This window comes from Quercus robur, chromosome 1, assembly GCF_932294415.1.
Source record: "Quercus robur chromosome 1, dhQueRobu3.1, whole genome shotgun sequence".
Taxonomy (NCBI): Eukaryota; Viridiplantae; Streptophyta; class Magnoliopsida; order Fagales; family Fagaceae; genus Quercus; species Quercus robur.
This window is the reverse complement of record NC_065534.1, coordinates 21833502-21856173: the sequence shown is the minus strand read 5'-3', so window position 1 is coordinate 21856173 and position 22672 is coordinate 21833502. Positions and strand designations below refer to the sequence as shown.

At 31.8% G+C, this 22672-nt stretch overlaps 1 long non-coding RNA gene across 8 annotated transcripts; it reads right to left on the bottom strand.

Annotated features, from left to right (window-relative positions):
• Positions 1–8297: 8297 nt before the first annotated feature.
• LOC126725460 (uncharacterized) lies at positions 8298–14716 on the bottom strand. 8 transcript variants are annotated; one of them, XR_007655462.1, is made up of 5 exons: positions 14552–14716; positions 13015–13642; positions 12761–12871; positions 12439–12585; positions 8298–9099 (listed from the first exon to the last, which is right to left on the bottom strand). It is a non-coding gene; the product is annotated as an uncharacterized LOC126725460 (long non-coding RNA). The 8 variants fall into 8 exon arrangements; XR_007655466.1 differs by lacking the exon at positions 14552–14716 and having other exon boundaries at positions 13015–13348; positions 13450–14545; XR_007655464.1 differs by lacking the exon at positions 14552–14716 and having other exon boundaries at positions 13015–13174; positions 13450–14545.
• Between the last annotated feature and the right edge of the window lie 7956 nt (positions 14717–22672).

Sequence of the window (22672 nt, the reverse complement as noted above, 5' to 3'; positions counted from 1 at the left end):
AAATGAGTTTACCCCTTTTTTAACAGAAGTGGGTAACAGAGACTAAACGGAAGTAACCTTAGGTGGGTAAAGTGTAAAGTTTTAAATCACGGGTAGGCAAAATGAAAATGGGTCAAACCTCAGGTGAGTTTACTGTAATTATCCCAATTTAAAAAAATATATATATTTTACTAATGTATATATGCCTTAAGGGCATACATCAGTAAAATCCATAAATATATAATTGCAAGAAATGGTTTGATTTGTTTATATAAAGTCAAGAAGAAGGAACAAGCAAAAAGGTATCTCATGTTTCCGACACATACTCGACTTTTGTAGGAACAAGCGAGCGGCAAGAAATGTCAATAGGATGGGGTGATATTCATGAGTTGTTTAGCTCTCAACTCAACTGATTGGTACTATAACTGGTAATATATGGGGGAATCATACTCAAGGGCAAATATTGTGTTAAAAAAAAAAAACTTAAGGGCAAATATTTAACTAGCAATGTGCCATTTTCAACCGCAGTAATAAGAAAAATTGAGAAAGAAATTGAATAATAAGCCATTGAGTTTATCTCAAAATAACACTTCCTTCTCATCTATATATATATATATATATATATATATATAGTTTTAACTTATGACGTTTACTCCTAATAATAATTTTTTATCATCAGACGAAGATACCAATCGATTTTTGGTGTAACCAGGAATTGAACCTCAGAATTTTTATTAAACTATTAAAGACTTTACTAATTGAATTAATTGAAACCTACCTTGTAATATTAACATAATAGAAGATGAAAACTGAAGTTATGAGTTAAAAAGTTAGAGTGGAACTTGCGTGTGAAACTTACTGCGAGAAAAATAATGATGATGGGGATGGTGACCATTGAGGAACCCTTGGGGAAGCAAAATTTGAACACTCCTTCCAAGGTTGAAGCCTCGCTGCCAAAAGCGGAAAAAAAAGGAAAGGTTGCTTGAAGCTGAGAAGATATTCTGACCTCTTTCTCTGTGTGTTATTTGTGCTAATTCTCTCTCTTTGTTTTATGCACGAGCAATGTATGTTGCTTGCTTTACTTGCAGGTACAGAATAAAACTTATTTATAATAACAATTCTTTATTAGCACGGCAGCACCTACCCATGTTTTTTCTCCGTGAGCATTTCTCAATTTAAACCAAATATTACCCTGTGGCACCAACTGACTTGACTGTCATCATCACCATTAACTGTCAATTTTCTCTCTCTCTCTCTCTCTCTCCTGACGTATCAACTACGCATACAAGAGTCATGAATCACTCCTAGCGTCTCTCACTACTGTTTCGCTAGAAAAAATATGGTCATGTTAATGTATGTCATTAGAGTACTTATTAGTCATTTATTTTTTAAAAAAAAAGTTATGAAAAATTGAAAAAATTGTCAAAAAAGTTAATCCATTTTTGCTTTTCCATAAAAAATTTTCTAAAATGGTATACTAATATATGTCCTAAGAGCATACATTAGTAAAACCCAAAAATATCTAATGTTTCAAATATATGAATAATGCTAAGCCTACGAAAAGTTGCACAATTTTTGTTACAACTCGTCACATGGTGAGGTATGAGTGGTAGAGATGTGGTGGTTAGTCCATGCGAGAACACATCTCTACCAATAACAACTCGTCACGTGGTGAGTTATGGCAAAAATTGTGAAACTTATTGTGGTTTTAGCATTACTCCAACTGTATATATAGCATTATACTTAAAATATGTGATTCTTATCTATCTCTGAGATCCATATGTTGTGAGTGTGATTCTACATACATCCAAAACACTAGATTCACATATTTTAAGTATGATGTTGCATGTATCTAACACACTAAATAGTGTAATTCTGTAGATAGTGTAAAAGTGGACTCTAGGGACTCCATAGAAGTGGTAGTTATAGATAATGTATTCTCAGTATTGGTTACAACAAGAAAGGGTGCATCAGAGGAGAGGGTATTACATGTATCGACTCTCTCACATGGGGATGGATCTCATATTTACCACTGTTTTCAGACTCAGACCGGACTAGGATAACTGAGAATCGAACTGAAAACTGGTTTTTTATGCATAAAGAACCAGACATTTACCTTAATTCCATGAACCCCTTGAACCGTGCAGTCCAACCCCGGTTCAAGCATGCCTCTTAAATAAGAAAAAAAAATCAGAAAATGTGCTCACCAAGTTTAGAACCTAGGCACTGTCAAAGTTGAAGCTAGAGCCTAACACTCAGCTAAGCTTGCAAGTTGATGCTCAACAATAACAAAAAAAATACTTGAAGTAAACTTAATGCAATTTTTTTTTTTTTTAATAATAAAAACAACTTAACACAATTTTATTCTACTTAATTAAATTATCCAACTTTTACAAGGAATATTAAAAAAATTATAATTAAAATCCTTCAAAGATATTAAACTTTACTTCAAAAATTAATCATAAATTTTAATATTTTCATGGTTATTATTTTATTTTATTAACTTTCTTATTTAATTATTAAATATATGCTTGAAAATCATTAAATTTTCCTCACATATATAGATATATTAGTCAATTTTGTTAGTTTTATTAATTTAATATATTTATTTATAATTTATATAATTATTAAATTGATTATAACGTCATCACAGTTTGACCTCAGTTTAACTCCGATCCAACCTTAAAAACCCCGAACCTCTCCCTTTTACGGTTTATTGAACGGTCTGGATTTCAAAACCATAATCTTTACAGGACTTACCCCATGTGAGATGGTGGATGCATACATTGGATACATAATAGATTTTTAATGGGTGCATTAGAGGAGAGGGTATTACATGTATCAACTCTTTTACATGGGGGTGGACCTCATATTTACAAGACTCACCCCATGTGAGATGGTGGATGCATACATTGGATACATAATAGATTTTTTTCACATTAGAGAGGAAGCATCAATGGAAATTTTTAGTGGTGTGGCCCAGACGCTAGTAGTAGGAACATTAATTGTTATCACGAGATTCTTAGAGGAAGCAAGACGAGAACCTAATTTCTTGGAGTGCTCTAATGATCGAAGAAGTGAAAGAGCTAGATGATGGAACAAATTAATAACATAGTGCTGTTGTTTTGAGACCACATATTCTATAAACAAGTCTATGCATCTCAAACAAGTTTATTGAGATCCTTGTCTAAGGAAGGAAGATGAGAGCGATGAAGGAGTTGGTTACGGACAAGCTTGAAACAAGTGAAGCTAATCTTAGTGAGAAACGTACTTATGGGCATCCTTGGTGAATTTCTAAGGATAGAAATTAAAAAAAATTTATACTTGGATTAAAAGAAATACCTGGACAAGCTGCTCAAGAGATTTAACATGATGAATTATAATAAAAAAGATATGTCCAGAAAATGAGTTTTTGGTTTAAAGGTCCCCTAACTGTTGGTAGTCACATGTATATAATGACAATATCATATATGATATTTGTCATGCAGTTGGATAAGTCAGTAAATTTCAATCTCATCATGGAAAGGTATATTTGTAGCAGTGAAGCGGATTTTAGATGCCTGCAAAGCACCAAAAGCATGAAATTATGCTTTAGATTAAGTAAATCTAGAGAGAACAGGATACACTGACGTAGATTTTTGCAAGAAATGGTAGGTTTTCTTTTTCAGTGGAATGATAGTTTCTTGGTTAATTAGTAAGAATTAAACAAAGTTGTGTTATGGAATATTCTATGAAAGCTGAGTATATAGCCTACAACAATGGTATGTATATAACTTACATTGATGCAATATGATATTTGGTCAAGATAATAGGGTTTTATAAATAATTTAAACTAAGATATACTTAGCAGAACAATCAATATGTGCTTTGCAAAAAGAAGTCCAAATATTGTCTTGTTAATAAAATGCTAGAACTAATAATTCTAAGGCATGCACATTGATGTATCACTGTATATAGTGAACATGAGTGAAATCAAAGTTGGTTTTTTCCCACCAAGATAGTGGTTGATCCTTTGACCAATGGACTAACACTCTAGATGAATTCAAAGTGCATATAGCAAGAATGGGAGTTTGAAGTGAAAGACATTTACGAGACAAATACTCATGACTCCCATGAATGAAAATTCCATTGAATACATATCTTGTTGAAATTGAGTGATATCTAGGTTAGTAAGTGTGAGAAGATGGCACTGTTAAAAGTCATTTGAGGAAAATCTTCAGTGTAAATGGCTTGGAAATAAGTACTAACTGGACATAACATTTGATGCATGTCAACACATATAAGTGTGTAGTACTGAAGCAGTCAATGATGGCATAAGGTGTGGACTGTGGACTATGTTTCCGACCACAACTCCATTCTAGAACCAATAGTCACTGATGTTGTTTGCTTATTTGAGAGTAAATTGGAAGTCATTTAGACTGTACTACTTGTAACTATTAGTGCATGATAGGAATGCAATAAATTTTAAGTGACAAAGCGTGCGCACATATAATCAAGTTTTTATTATCACCGATCTGTGTGTTATAACATATGAGAGCTAACATATGGTAAATATTGGAATCATGCTGGTATCATCCAACTAAAACAAATTACTTGTGTTATGTTGTACACTAGTGTGAGATATGAGTATATGAGGGTCATCACATTATAACTTGATGCACCTTCATGTAATTTATTCCACCATTGAAATGATGGTTTGCTTTACAATACATTAGTGTTGTTTGGTGATATATATGTTGCAACCCTAACAAAAAGATACAACTCTTCAAAAAAAGTTGTGACTCTAGCTAAAAATTAGGTGACCTTTGATGAGTGGATGTTGAACATCTATGAAGTAGTGCATACTCTTACAAAGAGTCCTAGGTAGAGTAGTGATACACTTATGAACTCAGATCAATTCACGGAGCATGGTCATAAATTAGTAGAACAATACAACAGAGGTCAAGATTGTGTAATTCTCTGACTTTCCTACTTCTTTCCTTACTTATTTACTTCCCAACTTCAGGCTTGCTCATCATTAGCTCTTTCTTTTTCATATTGCAACTCATTCTTCAAATATGTGCATAGATGCAATGACAACTTCATCAAAATTTGGAATAATTTAATGCACAAGGAGAGCTTGCATGAAAAGGTACTGCACAGATAATAATATTAATCATTTTTGAAAACAAACCAATGTTTTAAATATATTTCAAATTTAGAGAGTACACCTCAAATGATTTTCCTGATCTTTCAAACTCAAGCATGCTTAAAGAAACTTCACAACTTTGTGAGACAATAGGCTCGGGGTCCTTTGCAAACTCCTCAAGAAGTGCTATACTTTGGTCATCTACAAATGTGAAAAACACAAAAACTTAATTAAATGACCCAAAAGTGACACTAATACCATATCACACTCACAAAGTATATTATCAAAATAACTGGTCCAATAATGGGCCACTAAACATTTCTTGGCCCAGCTATACCTTTTGCTTCAGCAATAATAATCTATAGATTGAATCTAGAGTCCCACTAGGAACTGTATAAAATGGATGAGGTGGGGGGCTTAGCATATTGGGAAGTTGCAGGAGTAGACACCAATAGAAAAGGATTGGTGATAGGAACACTTAAATACAATGGGAATGACTTAGCTATTTGCACATGAGATAAGTAGCACTTCTTAATTTGTTTGTGGATTAGTGAACTTAAGAGAAAACGGTGAGTGAGATGTAATGAACTATCTGACAGTGCAAATTCTCTTCTAACAACTTGGTGTAGGGTTGAATCTAAAGGAAATCCAAGATGGTTGAAAAGGCTCTTCCTCCTGATGTTCTTTAAATCACTATACTCTTTTATCATCTTATGGCATGTCAACTTTACCTTAATGAATGTCCCAATTATGAAAGCCATTCAATATTCTCTATTTTTTTTGTGAAAATTCATAGTTGCAAATATAAAGAAAATAAAGCCAAATGTTATTAGCTTCATAGTTAGATGAAGAAGTTTAGTGACTCAAATTGATACTTTAGTAGAATATATTTTGTAATGCCAAAAACAACCAATTTCTTTTTCTTTTTTTCATTTTCTTTTTGTGGAAGTATATTTGATTAGAAGAAATTAGATCTTTCATGTTTAATTCAAGCAGCATCATGTGGATACTTTGATTTGCCTAGAATCAAGAAGAATGAAAAAGATGGAAATACAAAGGAATTTCTATTACTTAATCTTATTTGTTTGGTGCTAAATTATAAGTTGCTTAATGTTGGAAAATTTACCCCATGAGCATCTTATTTGTATAATAAAGGATTTGACCTTTGATTTGATGTAGTTCAAGAAAGATTGGATTTGTTTGGATGCAACAAACTTGAGGAGGAAAAGGTTAGGCAAACAATGTTAAATTTTCATATTCATCCCTTCTTTTTATTTTTTCATTATTGCTTGCTCAATCTCCGTCATTGATTGGTTCTTCTACTCTTCTATCTTGCTTCAGAAAACAAAATACTAAAAATTTTGGGTTTTATGTGGATTCCCTTATCATGGGTCATGGAAGCTGCAACTATCATGGCCATTGCTCTTGCACATGGAGGGGTAAGTCCATATGACTTTAGTTTTTTTGTTCTTTTTTGCTATCTTTTATAGTAGGGTTAGCAATATGACTATCAGACCAAGTGACCTAAAATAATGAAATAAATATGACTCTAGGCTTACTTTTTCTTGAAGATTTTCATTTTTTTTTAAGTGTAACTAATGGTGAATCTTGCAGTGCTTAATTTGTTTTTGCATTAGTCATTACTTAGATGAAGTTGAAATTACATTTTGAAATTTCCTAATTAGTTGAATTCAATTCTTCAATCAAATTGTTTGGGGAAAATTTTGAGTATACCTTATCTGTGCAGAATAAAAGTTTAGATTATCATTACTATTTTTGGTATCTTGATCTTTTTAATAATGAGAACAATGCTGCCAATGCAGCTGTTGTTCTTATGGCACGGTTGGCCACAAAAGCCAAGTTCTTCTTTGGAGATGTAATGGTATTTTTATTTATACTGTTGATGGTTATGTATTTTGTTTTTGGTGGTGAAAGTTCTATTTTTAATTCAATTCCAAAATTTTGGGCATGGTTAGTTTTACTTTATGATTTTTAATACTTGGGTTGAATGCCATATAATTTGTTGTTTTGAACATCACATAGGTAATAAAGGAAAAGTAAATATTGAGGCTTCGTTACATGCTTGTAGCATTTGCAAGCATATTTTGCAAATGGATTTCTGAGTCTTAGATCCAATTTGATATTGGTAAAATCTTAGAAGTATATTATATAGTTTGAATATATATAAATGTATGGGTGCGTGTGTGTGTGTCTTAGATCCAAATTTGCATGCATATTTTGGAGATGGATTTTTGTGTTTTAGATCCTAACTTGATATCACTAAGATCTTAAAAGTATATCATTTAGTATGAATATTTATGTACGTATTTATGTGTATGTTTGTGTGAGTCTTAGTGCTAGACCCAAAGAACGTGTATGTAGGAATTTCCATCTTGGGTGGAGGATCATTTGAAGTTTTTTATTTGGATGATGAGCAATCAAAGAGGAAAGTGAATGGTTCAAATAGAAGCACCTAAACCCCAAGGGAGAATCCAAAGGGAAATTACCTCAACAGGTTGCAATATACTACACACGAGGATTAAGACATGAGAAAGTTTCAAGTTATCTACTTAGCAAAGGATTATTTGTTTTCTAATTATTTGTTTTGTGTTATTTTACAACATGAACATGTATTATCAACTTATGTTCAAAATGTAATACCGGCTTTCTAATTATTTGTTTATGAGTAAGCTACAAACACAAATGTTCTAACTTTGTATTATCTTGAACCATATAACATGTCTAAGTGTTTCAACTAGCAACTATATGGAGCTATTCTACACACACACACAATTATAAAAAAAAAAAAAAAAAAAACCCTTAATAGGCACTAAAACATGTTCTATAAGCTTGAACTCACATGTTCCATAGCAAATTCTACTCAGATAAATCATAAACCCATGCATTGCACTAGTTGGGGACTAGTTAATAAATATATAAGAGGATGTGTGGTCAGTAATGCTACTCAATCCCTCTACATGTGATCACCACCCTCTTGAAATATTTCCATCCTTGTTCGGTCCAAACAACTCTTATGTCTGATAGAGAAGAATTTAAGCATTTATGGATTCACAGACCTTCTACACCACTGGCACCAGTAGCAATCACGATGCTTAAAAAGTTTTTCAATTGAAGCTATATTGATATATATGAAAAAAGCTTGTCTAGCTGATTGACTATTCGATGGCAATTTGATTCAGATGTCCAAAAGCTGATCGTCACTCTTGAGTCAGCTTCCCATTAGTTCATTTTATGAATTCCTTTTAACACCTTTGCATTGGTTTGACAATTACATTTGTCAGTGCTTTGATCATCAGTCTAACAATTATGAGAGAGAGAGGGAGAGAGAGAATATATGAGACAAACATTGAACAATGCTTTTAACTTTGGTTCAGGTTAATTTAGGCCATGCATTAATCATTTATTTTTTTAAAAAAAATATGAAAAATTGAAAAAACGGTCATATGGGTAAATTATTTTTTTTAATTTTTTATAAAAAATTTGCTAAAATAATTTACAAATGTATGTGTAAAATCTTTTAACTTTTATAAACATGTTATTGTTTTTAGCAAAAAGAAACATGTTACGTGGTTGTTGTTGACTGATGACAATCATGACTTGAAAAGCCTAGAATGGACAGTATGACAATTCCATTAGCTGGAATCCACCACCTCACAAAAAATGAAGCCTTGGTTTAATTTCCATGGCAGGAGAGCCAAGCTGGTTTGTCCGTCTGTGTTACTGATCACCATGGTCGAACTTGTTTAGCACATTTTTACCCCATAATTTTAGGTTTAATTTCAGAATCAAACAATTACTGCATCCTGAAAAGTTGGTGCGATTTTGTTGTCCAATGAAATCTTTATGCAAGCGACCCAAGATTGTCCTTCACTTGCATGTCTGCCACATGTACACCCCACTGGGGTGACACCAATGGGACCACAAAGTACGCATGGGGACCGATAGTGCTTTTGGACTCGTCCTCTCTGAAACTACTTGAAAATAAACAGTTTTAGTTTGTGAAACAAAAAAATTAATTTGCATGTACAATTCAGTTCCTCAGAATCTTCTACTAATCCAAGAACAAAACAAGAAAAGAATCATCTACTAATCAGTACTTCTAAGTCTTCTAACATGTAAAGTAAAAGGAAGAAACAGGAATGTGCCTAAATATATGTATATTAGCTGAGAAGATCTACCTAAGTATACAGTAATAGAAGAACAGAAAGAGATTCAGTGAATAAAGGTGGACATTTTGTAAATATGGAAACTCTGATATACGTATTCATGTTACTATTACAAAGAAAAGTAGAAAACTTGATATTAAGCCTAAGTGAATAAATTGGTTCTTAGCATGAGCAGCTCAGATATGTGGCTCATTTTGCTACTTATCAAACCGACATCTACATGGCCCTTGATAAAAATCACTGAATTTCACTTTCAGTACAAAGCATCTTATGGTACCAGTTGAGTGAGTCTTATATCATTGGGAGAATAAGTGTACATTTCAAGTAATAATTAGTACTGCCAGGCGAATGTACGAACTCCTTCATTTTCAGCATGGGTATAGATTAGAATCTCAGCAAACACAATGAAGTATATCATGGGGAGGCAATATATATATATATATAATGGCCCACGACAATTATAATCTAGTATTTTTAAAAAAAAGAAAAAAAGAAGAAAAAAAAAAGAGGTTCCCTAGCCCTAATATCTACATATGTTTAGGTGGGGAGGCAAAATGTGAAAAGATAGCGATTTACCGCATACAGAGGCAATTAGCTTGCTCTTCCATAAGTACTTGCTTTTCGAGTAACTTATCTCTAGGATTGCATTCAGTCATTTTCCTTGATTTTTAAACAATCCTGATTCATTTTCTCACCCCTACAATTGGAGGTGTTTGATGAAATTTGATCCTAGATTACAATTTTTTTTTTATTGGTCTACACACGATTACATAGTGAATCTTGAACCTTCGAACCTCATCCTCCAACCTATTATTATGAGAGAAGAAAGTGTCAATTGAGTTATAGTTCATTGCCCTCTAAGACTACAAAATTTAAACAGGTTAGAACAGTAATTTATTCTAAAACTTTCTTCAAGCTTCTAGATTTAAGAACAATATCTTAAATTGTTGTATACCCACAAAATAACAACAAGAAAAGTGGGCTCTATGAAATGTAAGGAGTGATAGCAACAAGATGGTAGATGAAGGCCCATTATATTTTAGACATTGATTTGGAAGTAATTGATTGCAGAGTTGGAAAAAGTAGCAATCTTCTAGCTTTCTAAGTTGTGGCTCAAAAACAAAGAAGGAATATAGAAGTTATAGTTGCCTATTCGTTCAAATTAACAATGAATCATGATTTGTACAAGTGAGAGAGAGAGAGATTTTCTTTTTGTTTTTAAAACTTTGGTTACCAATTTCTTTTATACACAACTAAACGTATGGTTGCCATACAAACTAGATACAATTTTTAAGCATTAGGTTGTTAAATATAAATGAATATAAATACCCTATTTGCCAAAAAAATAAAAGAATTAATGAATATAAATAAATTATATGTTACACTCCCTAAAAGAGGTTTTTTCTGATCCTTTAAAATCATGAATATTTAATCCTACCAAGGAGTCAAGTTCAACAGAATGTTTATTTTTATTATTTGATTTTTAAACTCATGGTTAATGAGTAGGGGGGTGGTAATTCGTGTTCGCGTGTCAGATTCATGTCGTGTCAACTCATGTTTATATAGGTCAACACTAACTCGACATGTTTATTAAACGGATCAAGATTCCTCAACTCTAATACGACCCATTTATTAAACTGGTCAGTCGTATCGACCTGTTTATCAAATTTTATAAAAATGAAAAAAAAAATTATGAAAAAACAAACAAATAAATATTTTTAATATAAAATTTAGAACTAATGAGTAACTACATTACAACTAATCATTCAAAACTAAAGCACATCCCAATGTCACAAATAACCAATCACAATATGTCAAAGAAAATAAACCATAACAACTAAAAAGATTATATACTTAGAGTTTGAAAGGTATATTGATAAAATGTCATTTAATTAAATGGGTCAGATGGGTCAAATGAGTTTTATGTGTTCAACACTAACCGAACCCATTAAGTCTCAATCCATAACCTGTTAATTTCATGTCGTATCATGTCGGATTCGCAAATCGTGTCCAATTTTGCCACCCCTAACTAATGAGATGGTTTTTGTCAAAAAAAATCTTCTTGAGATGGTTTTTTTTTTTTTTTTTTTTTGTTTTCATGCAATTTATCAGGAAAGAAATGTGCTATTTGGGGACCGCCTGTTAATGACAGGTTTATCAGAGTAGTAACTTTATCCTACAATATCCTAACATTTATAAAAGAAATGTTGAACAAATTGTTGTTAGTTTGGCTTTCTGGTACATCTGATTAGTGATTTTGCATTTGGAATGCGTTTCATATTCTTCTCCTAAAACCATAATTTGTTCATAGATCTTTGAGTAGATAGTGGTTTGAGGTTCTTTTCGATTAAAACACTAGCTAGTTTCTCACAAAATAAACTCAACTCTCATGAGTTTATAAGAAGCGAATAATACTTGCAATGCTAGAATAGCATGCAGTAAGTCTCCGGAAAACATTGAATATTCTTATAGCTAGATTAGCTACTGAGTATTAACATGACATAACATATAGTCTAAACATCGACTGGATAATAAGAAGAAATACTAATAATCCTCTACATGACAACAAGTAACTAGTCAAAAAATACATCAAAAAGTAACTTGTCAGCATTGTGAAATCCAAAACCCTAAAAGTTTTGCATGCTAGAGAGACAGAGTGCTGCCATCCCTAACTGTGCCCTGCTAAGAATTTTTCATGGTCTAATACTGGTGTGAGTCATTAAACACATACCAAAACCCAACCACTATAATTTTTTAGTTTTATTTATGAACAAAGGTAGAAGCAGAAGAAACCATAGCAAGTTAATCACCACTCGATTCTGTTTCTAAATTTCTCTTAAGCAAAAAATATCATTATAAACTGTTTGATCATTGGGCCTAATACTTCACTGCCTTGCTTAGAGTCAATAAAGTTAGCATGGAAATGTACCCTACTGAAGCCCCATATAACAAGTTACTCAGGGCTTGGACAGTGATAGAGGCACACAGATCTCCACACTCTAGAAATTACAATGAAGAAACAGAAAATAAAGATACTTTTTTGAGAAACATTTTTTTGGTACCATTATTGTAAAGGTGGTAAATAGGTGGACTGAATCAGAAAGTGTAAGCGACAGGAAAGAGAGAGAGAGAGAGAGGTTGTACATGACAAAGGGTCCAAGTTGCAGGATGCCTGGTCCACCAACAAGAGTGATGAGAGGAGAAAGCCAACAATGGCAGTGACAAACAAGAACTTCCCGTGGCCGTGATTTTTCATTGCATATCCAAAAACTAGTTCCAGTCATCAATCATCTACTTAATTCCACAGACAAAACCACTTAGAAGAATGTCCATATATAATAAAATAATCAATATGTAGTCTAAATCATGTAGTGAAGACAAAAGCCACTGGGAAGGAAAAACCAAAACTTGAGATCATCAAAAACCCCATGAAAGAAGCAAGCGTGGAAGGTTCTTTTTTACCAACCTTAAGTTCTTCTCAGCTTCTTCACAAAAATAATTTTCCAATCCATTCTTAGCAAACTCATGAGATTAGTACTGTTCCCTCCACGGCTCCACTTAACTTTTCTTTGCCTTTCTGTACATGAGCCATAAATGTTCATTTTAATGAAATATAGAAATTCAAGGATCTGTGGAACCAGTCCATGTTTGGTTCTAAAACCAACAAAAAAACCACACAAAATCACAAAAAAAACAACAAAATAGATAGCGAAAATTCACCTTTTGAAAATATTCTGAAGGTTCATGCAGAATCATCAAGTCAGATTCTCTCTCTCTTTCCATTTAGAGGCAAAGTCCCATCTTCAACAGGAAACACTCCCTGAAAAGATACCATTTTCATCCTAGCTAGGAAATTTTGCTCAGAAGAATAATCACAGATCTGCAAAAGGTCAGCAAAACAAAAGGTCCTTGAACAGCAAGGTTCTATTCTTTCTTCTATATATGCAGTGTGCAAAAGAGAATAAACATTTAAAAATGCAGTAAATCCATTGATTGATTGCTTTAATTTAAAAGGGGGGGAAAAAAACTCCCAGAAACTAGAAAGAAAGCCCACCTGACAGCAACAGAAAACAACAGAAAGTACTTAATAGAAACACACTTAGCCCCAAAAAAAAAAAAAAAAAAAGTAGTTAAAAGAAAGAAAGAAAGGATCACCTGGTGGTTCAACTGTTCAAGTGCAAAAGTGGCAGTGTTGAGTATTGCGAGAGAATCCTCTTTTGTAGAGTCGTTTATTGCCGATGCAGCATCATCAAGATTCTCACTTTCAAAGAATTTTGGCAGAGAGCTTTTAATTAAAAAAATTTAATTGCATCACCCACCGTGCATTTGCATGTGAATCTTGATGATGCTACACCCGCAAACAACGACTGTCAATCTATGATCATCCTTGTACAAAGCCTACTAATTAATCAAAAACAATATATATGTACCTATGTATGTTTCTATATATATAAAGGGAAAGCAAAGAAGAAAGTACTACAACCAAACATTTCCATAGGACGACCTTCGTCAACAAAAGAAAAAACACACACAATAAAAGGACTCGGAAAAATTTATGACTCTCAAGTCTCATCAGATCATTTCATGTATAACTTTGGCCCAAAGGTCACGGGCATTATCTGACGTGGCCAGTTACCAGTGGTTGGAACATAAAGTGATTTTAAGATTTTTGATTACATTAAGGGGGCACCCGAGAAGAATCTACCGAGTCCAACACGAGTACACGACCATAGGAACAAAACTTATTTTCGAATAATAAGGACTTGTTGGAACAAAACAAAACCCTATTCTTAATTTTTTTTTTTTTGAACCCATCAAAGCTTTTCTTTTTCTTTTTCTTGCAGTACTATTTGCAAGTCATGGAAAAATCAAACTGAGCCATCTATGTAGCTAATAGACACAATACTTTCAAAATTCATAGTTTTTGATATGTGGGCCAAATTTCTCCGATTAGATTCCGGCATCAGAAAACAGCTTAAAAGAGAATCCAAGTCGGATTTTGTCACAGAAAAGAAGACTCGATCGAGCATCAACAAAAAAAAAAAAAAACTACAAAATTAACAGAGAAAAAAAAAACACCCAGATGAAGTAACCAAAAGGAAAACACTGAGTATAGCAATAGAGAGAAAACAAATAAGCAATAAACAACAAAACTGAGCAGGAAACTGAGAGCTAAAACAAAGGGGCTGTGCACACGTTTGAGATCTATCTCTTGGGGACAAGAAAAGAGAGTCAAGAGCTTAGAAAGAGAACTCACAAGGTTGTAAGCAGTGAAGGGAGGAACCATTGGAGAGAGAGATATATAAACATGGCAGGAGCGAGGTTTTGATTGGCTGTCTTAAGTATTTGCCATCTTTATAATATGATTGGTTGATGCTTAGCTGTGCAGTACTGCCCCAATATGTGCGCAGTTACACGTCACCATCTTCTCAAAAACCCTAGTTTTTTTACCTTGGGCACTGGTTGGTTGGTGGGGCTAATCAGCCAAATGCATCTCTCAATTTGCTTAACTTGCTTTCAAAACAGACATGGGTCAATTCACATTCAAGATTTTATTTTGATACCTCGCATTATATTTAAGTTTTTTTTAAAAAAATTTATTTCTTTTAAATTAATATTTTTACCTGAAACGGATTCTATTTATTTTGAAAAATTTTTTTTTTTTGGTGTGATGGAGAGAGCTTTGTCCTCATGTTCCTATGCTTATCATGTTTTTTGCATTTTATTTTGTTGCTCCACTTCATCATCCACCTCATCCCTTGGACAAATCAATGATTCTCCAAACCTATTAGAGTAGAATCATTTTCCTAAGTGCGCATATTGATAATATGAACTATGTATGATTGTAGTGATTAAGACGGTGAAGTGGAGTAAAATAAGACGGCGATTAAGACATTTTATTTTTTGTTGACTTCATAATATTATGTCACATAAACTTTTTGAGCTTTATGATTTTACACATCATTATTTTAATAAATATATATATATTTATTATATTTTATTTTATTCTATATTTAAACCCTTTTTAGAATCTTGACATATCATATATATTTTCTTTAAATGTTATAATTCATAGTTTCATATATAATCACAATCAAAATAAAGGCCTAATGTGAGAATATATAATTCCATGTACAAATACATTTATAATAAATGTTTATCAATACTATCATAATTATCAAATTTCATATTTAGAAAAAATAAAATAAAAGTAAGAAAAAAAATTATATTATGTTAAACTTTCCTATGCAATACCACCTCACATCCTTGATGTGGTGGTCACTCCACAAGTATAAAGGCACATTTGGTACACTGTAATGATTATTACATGGGAATAGAAATAAGTATTACAAGGAATACATTAAGTAGGAATGTAATAAGTATTACTATTCATTAGTTTGGTGACCATTTAGGAATAGAATCCTGAATATACATCCATAATTTAGTAGAATATAAAAATAATGTGTAATTAAATTATTTTTAAGTCAAATTTCCTAAAATACACTTATTTTATGGTGTTCAAAATAGGGCTAATAATTAACAACAAGGAAAATTTATTTTCTTTCTTTTTAAAGATGTGGCAACTATTGACTTTTTAGGAATTTTTTTTTTAATTATTACATAAGATAAATGAATAAATATTCAGTACTTTTGATAAGGAGTAGTTATTCCTTATTTTGAAAAATAGCTATTCATAAGGAATAACTATTCATTGTAATAAAAACATAACCAAACAACCGAATAATTATATCATAGAAATATCTATTACATTACAGTGTTTATTACAGTCTACCAAACGTGCCCTAAATACTTGTGGGGTGTGAGGGGCAAGGGCTGGGATTCAAGTCTCTAGGAGGAAATTTCACACACATATACACTTAGATTAAGTTATAGTAGAAATTTTGTCTTGTATAAAATAAAAACTTTCCTATGCATTAATTGCATAGGTTACCAACTATTAATGTACATAAAACAAAAAATATTTGACTTTTAATTGATCTCATAATATTGCGTCATACAACTTTTTGAAGTTCACAATTTTACACATCATTATTCTAATCAATGTTTTTTTTTATTGATTTTAAATTTTATTCTATATTTATACATTCCATTAGAATGTTACTACATCATATTTTTCTTTAAATGGTTGAATAGGTAGTTTCATTTATTAAAAAAATATATATAAATATATATATATATATATAATAAATGCCTATTGATAATTACAATAATTACCAAATTTCATATTTAGACAAAAAATTAAAAAGAAAAAAAAAATCATAGTTTGTTGAAATTTTCCATGCATTGAACGGGTTAGTAATTTGTTGTTCTATATTCCAAAAGCAAAGCCTCGTCATCTCACATAATAGGAAGTTCCACTAATTAAAGACTTAATAGGACCTACTATTTATGTGAGAGAATGAAGCATTGTTCCGAGAGTATTGAATAAGGATTGTGTAATAACTTTAAGAACCAATCTCCAAAGTTATGTCTACTAGCTAGAAAATTCACAATAAAAATCCAAATGTTGGTCTTATAATATTGTGCCATACAAGTATTTGAAGTTCACAATTTTACACATCATTATTCCAATTAATATTTTTCAATTGATTGTCTTGGGTTGAAGAAGGTCGTGAATTTGAAGAAAGTGTTTGACAAAGTGCGGAAATACAGTCTTCATCTTATTTCACAAAAGCATAAAAAATTGGGAGTTTTTGGGGCTTGGTCAAGTAAGCTACTCAAGTTTAATTAGTTGGTAGTTTGCTTGATTGGAAGGATTGTCACTTTTCTCTCTTAGCTTAGCTTGATTGATCATGAGCAATGAGCTGCTTGAATATGAAACCCTAAGCAATCAACCTTAACAAGTATGATTGATCATCACATCATATTTTTCTTTAAATGGTAGAATAGGTAATTTCATATATAAACACAAATATAATAAATACCTAATAATAATTACAACAAGTACCAAAATCTCATATTTAGACAAAAATTTAAAAAGAGAAACATATTTTTTTAAAGGAAAAATAATAATTTATTTTGAATTTTTTCATGTATTGCACAAGTTACTGACCAGTTATTTCATATTTCAAAAGCAATACTCTCTCATCTCACATAGTAGTGAGTTAATTCCACTTATTAAATTCTTGATAGCACCTACAATTCAAGTAAGAGAATGAAGCATTGTTTCTAGAGCATTGAATAAGGGTTGTCCAATAAAATTTAAGAACCAATCTCCATAGTTGCGTCTGGTAGCTATGAAATCCACAATAGAAATCAAAATCATGGATGAACATCACTTCAATTAATGTAATTAAGATTAGGTAAGTATGGTATATATACGTGTACCGCATAATGGCTCAATAGGTAAATGTCCCAAAAGTCTTAAATTTGATGATATGAAAAGGGTCAAACTAAAATTCATAACCAACTAAGATAAGAAAAATTAATTTATATATATAAAGCCGAAACCTCTGAAACTCTCACAATTTTCCACGTCATCACTATGTTTTTTTTCTTTTTATTTTAGATTTTATTTTAAACAAAAAACTTGGGTCTTCTTTGTTAAGCAAAAGCGCTTTTGCGTAGACCAACAGTCCCAAAGCAAAGCAAAGACTCAGAGACACATTGAGAGAGAGAATCTGAAGCATTGAAAATAACCCATAAAGCATCAATTAGCAAAAAAGTGGCAGATGATGCGGCGGTGGAGGTCTCTGTACCCAAACACACCACCATTCCCTTTGGCAACAACTCGGTCTGGGCTGACGTGTCACCTCTTCTTGAATCCGCATGCTAAGGTTCTTTCCTTCTTGCCCTAACTCACTTTCTCTCTCTCGCTTTCCATCTCTATTTGTTTCCTGAGAAAGTTGTGATTATATATGCTTTGTTATTTGTTATTTTTCTTTAAAGAGTATAACTCAAGAGGATTATTCAGTGTGCGTAATTAGAAAGATGAGGTTTTTGATTGGTTGCTGAGAAAATGGAGGATTAATTGAGGGAATGATGAGGGAAATTGGAATTTATTTTTGGTCCAATTGGGAACTAATTGAATGAGCAAAGTTTGAGTCATCAAAAAGACTTAACATACCTTCCACACTCATCAAGGCCCATGACCTTCCATAAGCAAATATTATGTAGATAAGTTCTTTTCCAGTATCTAATGTGTGAAAAGGTTATTAATTTGATGCTTCATTTGTTACTGGAATTGTATTGGAAAAGAAATAAATGTGAATAATATTAAGGCTTTTACTATTGTTCTTATTTTAAATTTTATGTTTGGTATTTGATGCGACCTTTTTTTTAAAATTCAAATACTTATCTTAGGAATGCTAATCTTAGCAATTAAAGAAAGTTCACATTTTTTGCACACACATAAAAATTATAATCTTCTCTGTTGCCTATGACATTCACATCAAATGGTATTTCCTCACCCATCTATCATCCGCTTCTCTCATTTTTATCTCCAGTCTCTTTTCTATCAAGATCGTTTTATTAGCTTTCAACCCTGCAATTCAATATGCAAGGTATTTGTGAGGATAGTTTCTCTGTTTCATGGACTAAGAAACTATGGCGGCAATTTTTCTCTCATCTATATCTCCTCTACTCCTCTCTCAAACCTTAAAACACACAAAGGCTGAAACTAATCACGTATTACAAGACTTTAATCTCTTTTCTCTCCCTTTCTTTGTAGATCAAGTATAGATCGTTTCATTAGCTTTCAACCTAGCAAATCAATATGCAAATAAGGTATTTGATGAGGATGATTTCTTTGTTTCATGGATTGAGAAACTATGGCGGCAATTTGAGAGGTAATTTTTGTTTTTGTTTTTTTGAATGTGGCTTTGGTAGTCTTCTCTTTAATTTATGCTCTATGGAAATTTGTATTTGGTTTTGGTTTGTTAGTTTCTTTGCTTACTGTTGATCCAAAGAAGCTTCTTGATATGGTAAGGGACAAAAACTTTGAGTCTTTGAGAGATTTTGGAGGGGTTAAAGAACTTGCTTTAATTCTTGAAACTGATGTAAAAAAGGGTATCAATAGCTGTGAGGCTGATCTTATTCATAGACAAACTGTTTTAGTGCCAACAAATACAAAAAACCACTACCAAAAAGGTTTTTAAGATTTATGTTTGATGCATTTAAAGATACAGCTATTTCAATATTATTGGCATGTGTTGTACTCTCTCTTGGCTTTGGTATCAAGTAACATGGCTGGGAAGATGGGTGGTATGATGGTGCTGTCTTTTTGGTGGTTACTGTGTCAGCAGTAAGTGATGTTGTTGTGCTTAAAGATTGGTGATCAAGTTCCCTCTGATGGATTATTCTTTGAAGGTGGATGAGCCTAGCATGACTGGAGAAAATAAAGATAAATATCTCTTTGGAGGTATTGATCAACAATTAACACAAGGAAAGGTAGGAAACCCAAAAACACTACTCCATAGTAAATTATTTCTTAACATGCGTGGAGAAGATCTTTTTGGAGAAGATTATTGCTTTATGCAGATCAGAATTTTAAGCCATGTTTGTTTAATGTCACAACTAATAAATTATAGCACGGTTTCTTGACTATATCTATCCCCGTTTGGATTGTTCCTCATATTTTATTATTTTTTAATTTGCTTCTTCCTTTACAGCGACCCAGCTTTCTCGCACACAAACCTCCCTGCACCAACGCAATCATTAAACCTACCTTAGTATTTGCAAGAGCGTTTGGAGGTTGTTTGTTCCAATCATGATTCTAGGTAGTATTTGTACATCCCACTCCAGAAATTTAATATTATTTTAGACCAATTATTATGTGTTTCATAGTTTACAACTTACAAGAGAAGAGATAGAAAATATGTCCATAGATTTACAAGCCATGTATAGTAAGTTTATAATTTATTATTAATGTCATTGAAAGTGTCAAAATTTATAATTTTAGTCCAAATTTTGTAGTTTGTTATTGTAATTTTTATGTTATTTCGGTCATTATTTTAATTTTTGAAAGGATCTAAGAATATATTATGCTCTCAATAATTGTTTTTTACCCCTATTGTTTTAGGAACTCTATATTCTTGAGACTCTTTGAAACTTGAAGTTTCTGAGCAAGGTATGCTTTCAGTTTTTGACATTAATTTTTGGAGTGCATGTCAAATTTCTGTTTCATCCCATCCCACTAAAATTTATAATAGATGTAAAATGAGTTATTGTAGTTAGAACATCTTGATTAAATCATGTATGCATGCACTGATTTCATTTGGATTTTCTTCATTGATAATGTTTGCAACCTCTTTATCAAATAAAAGTTATTCTTAGGGAAAAATGTCAACAAAAACTTATTTCTCTCAGTAGGTTAATTACTTTTTTTTTTAATAAGAATTTTGTTAATTACTTTATTCTTCTGATTGATTTTTTCTTTTTTCTTTATATTTATTTTTTGTGTGCAAATTGGTCTCTACTATTGTTGTTGTAGTTGGCTGGATACACCTAAATTTATTGAACATGACCCAGTTACTCCAAGTGATTGCCTAATTTTTCTTTCTATAATGTTGAAGGGATTTAAGTTCTAGACATTAATTTAAGGGTTTTGATGGCATGAGTTGTTTTCAATTTAAATTCCACACCAAAAGCATTCCAATTTTGTTGGCAAAGTTCTGCCCCCTTGCCTTTTTTACTAAAATCTTTTTGTTGAAAAAAATATACTCAATTCTATGTAATTGACCACCTTATAGAATCTAAACAATGTTGTATGTGGTTTCTCTTACCTAGGTTTGTGTTGTGGATTCTTATTATTGCCCACAATCTATTTATTGATCATTGCTTGTGATTTTGGAGTTTGGAAGAAAAGGAGAGGGCACCCCTTTTGTATTCCAGTGCTATTTTCAACTTGGTAAATAGAAGGGATTGACTTGGTTTTTTGGGCATTAACTGCAAGGCCGTGAAAGTTTTTAAATGGAAAGATTTATATACACAAATTTTCTTTGTTAACTTAAATTTGTTAAGAGTTTCATCCTCTTTTTACAATTCTGGATTAAAAAGATTAAGAAACAAAAATCATAATATGCTTTGAGCCATATTTTGAATAGAATGTGAAACATATTCATTTTGAAACAAGTATTTATTTGAGCAAAGTAAATATATATAAATTTCATTAAATTATCCCGTGCATCGCATAGATGAGCGACTAGTTAAGATTTATAAGCCAAATCATAACCAACTAAGATAACAAAATTCATCAAGTACCCTAAATTCTCTTATACCAAAAAAAAAAATGTTGCTCAATCACCTAATTCTAAACCTAAAAATAAGAATAAATAAATATTTGAGAATAAAATAAAATGATGAATTGATGAATATAAAAATGAGAGAAAAATGTAACTTTGAGAAAATGAAAAAAACCAAACATTTTGACATGAAATTAGCAATTCCAATTCCACTCTATTTTAACTCTCAGCAATATGTTTTACTCAAAACTGGAGAAAGATATATATATATATGGTTTTTAGAATATAATGTGAGTCTCATTATCTTAGCTTTCTCAACAAGCAAACATACATACATAATTAGCCTCCATTTTCTTTATTTCTAAATTATATTCCTATAACTAAAACTAATAAATTAACTAAAAAAATAAAAGATAAAGGAAAGAAAACTTACATTTTTCAATCTGAAAGTTTAAGTATTTTGTAGTCAAAAAACAAATGTATTCATAAAATCGACCCTAAACCCAACCACCCCCCCCCCCCCCCCCCCAACACACACAAAGGTTGAGAATAGGTACATTCGGACAAGAGCTTCCATACTAATTGATATCGCATGTAGCATTGAGGATCTCGAGAATACAAATAGTCTATACACGAGTTGACAATTTTCAATACTACTTGAATTTAAAAATTTATTAACTAAAATTTTTTTTTTCTTTTTTTAAGAAAAAGGGCCATTAGTGCGAGTCAATTGCTTACTTCCATTGCTTGGATCTCTTTTTGGGCCTACATAATTTTTAAGAGAGAAGAATGACGTATAACACTATAACTTATGAAAATTAAACTTAAAATTTGAACTCTATATATTATTAAAATGAAAATTTAACTTCAAATTTGAACTATATATATATATATATATATATAAAAAAAAAAAAAAGGGTATTGGGGAGGTCAGGGGGCCATGCCCTTAACTATCAGTCTATCCCTAAATAGCTCCATCCCCATATGGATCTTTTAATTAGAGGAATAAAAATATAGATTAAAACTGGAACTCACAATAAGAATGACATGACATGTCTCTATCTTATCTGCATGAGTTCCGAATATTGCTAAACTGACTAATTTTAGAGGTATATATGTGCTCATGGTGAGCACGTGAGAACACCGTCTGAATAATTTTTAATATTTTTGAATTT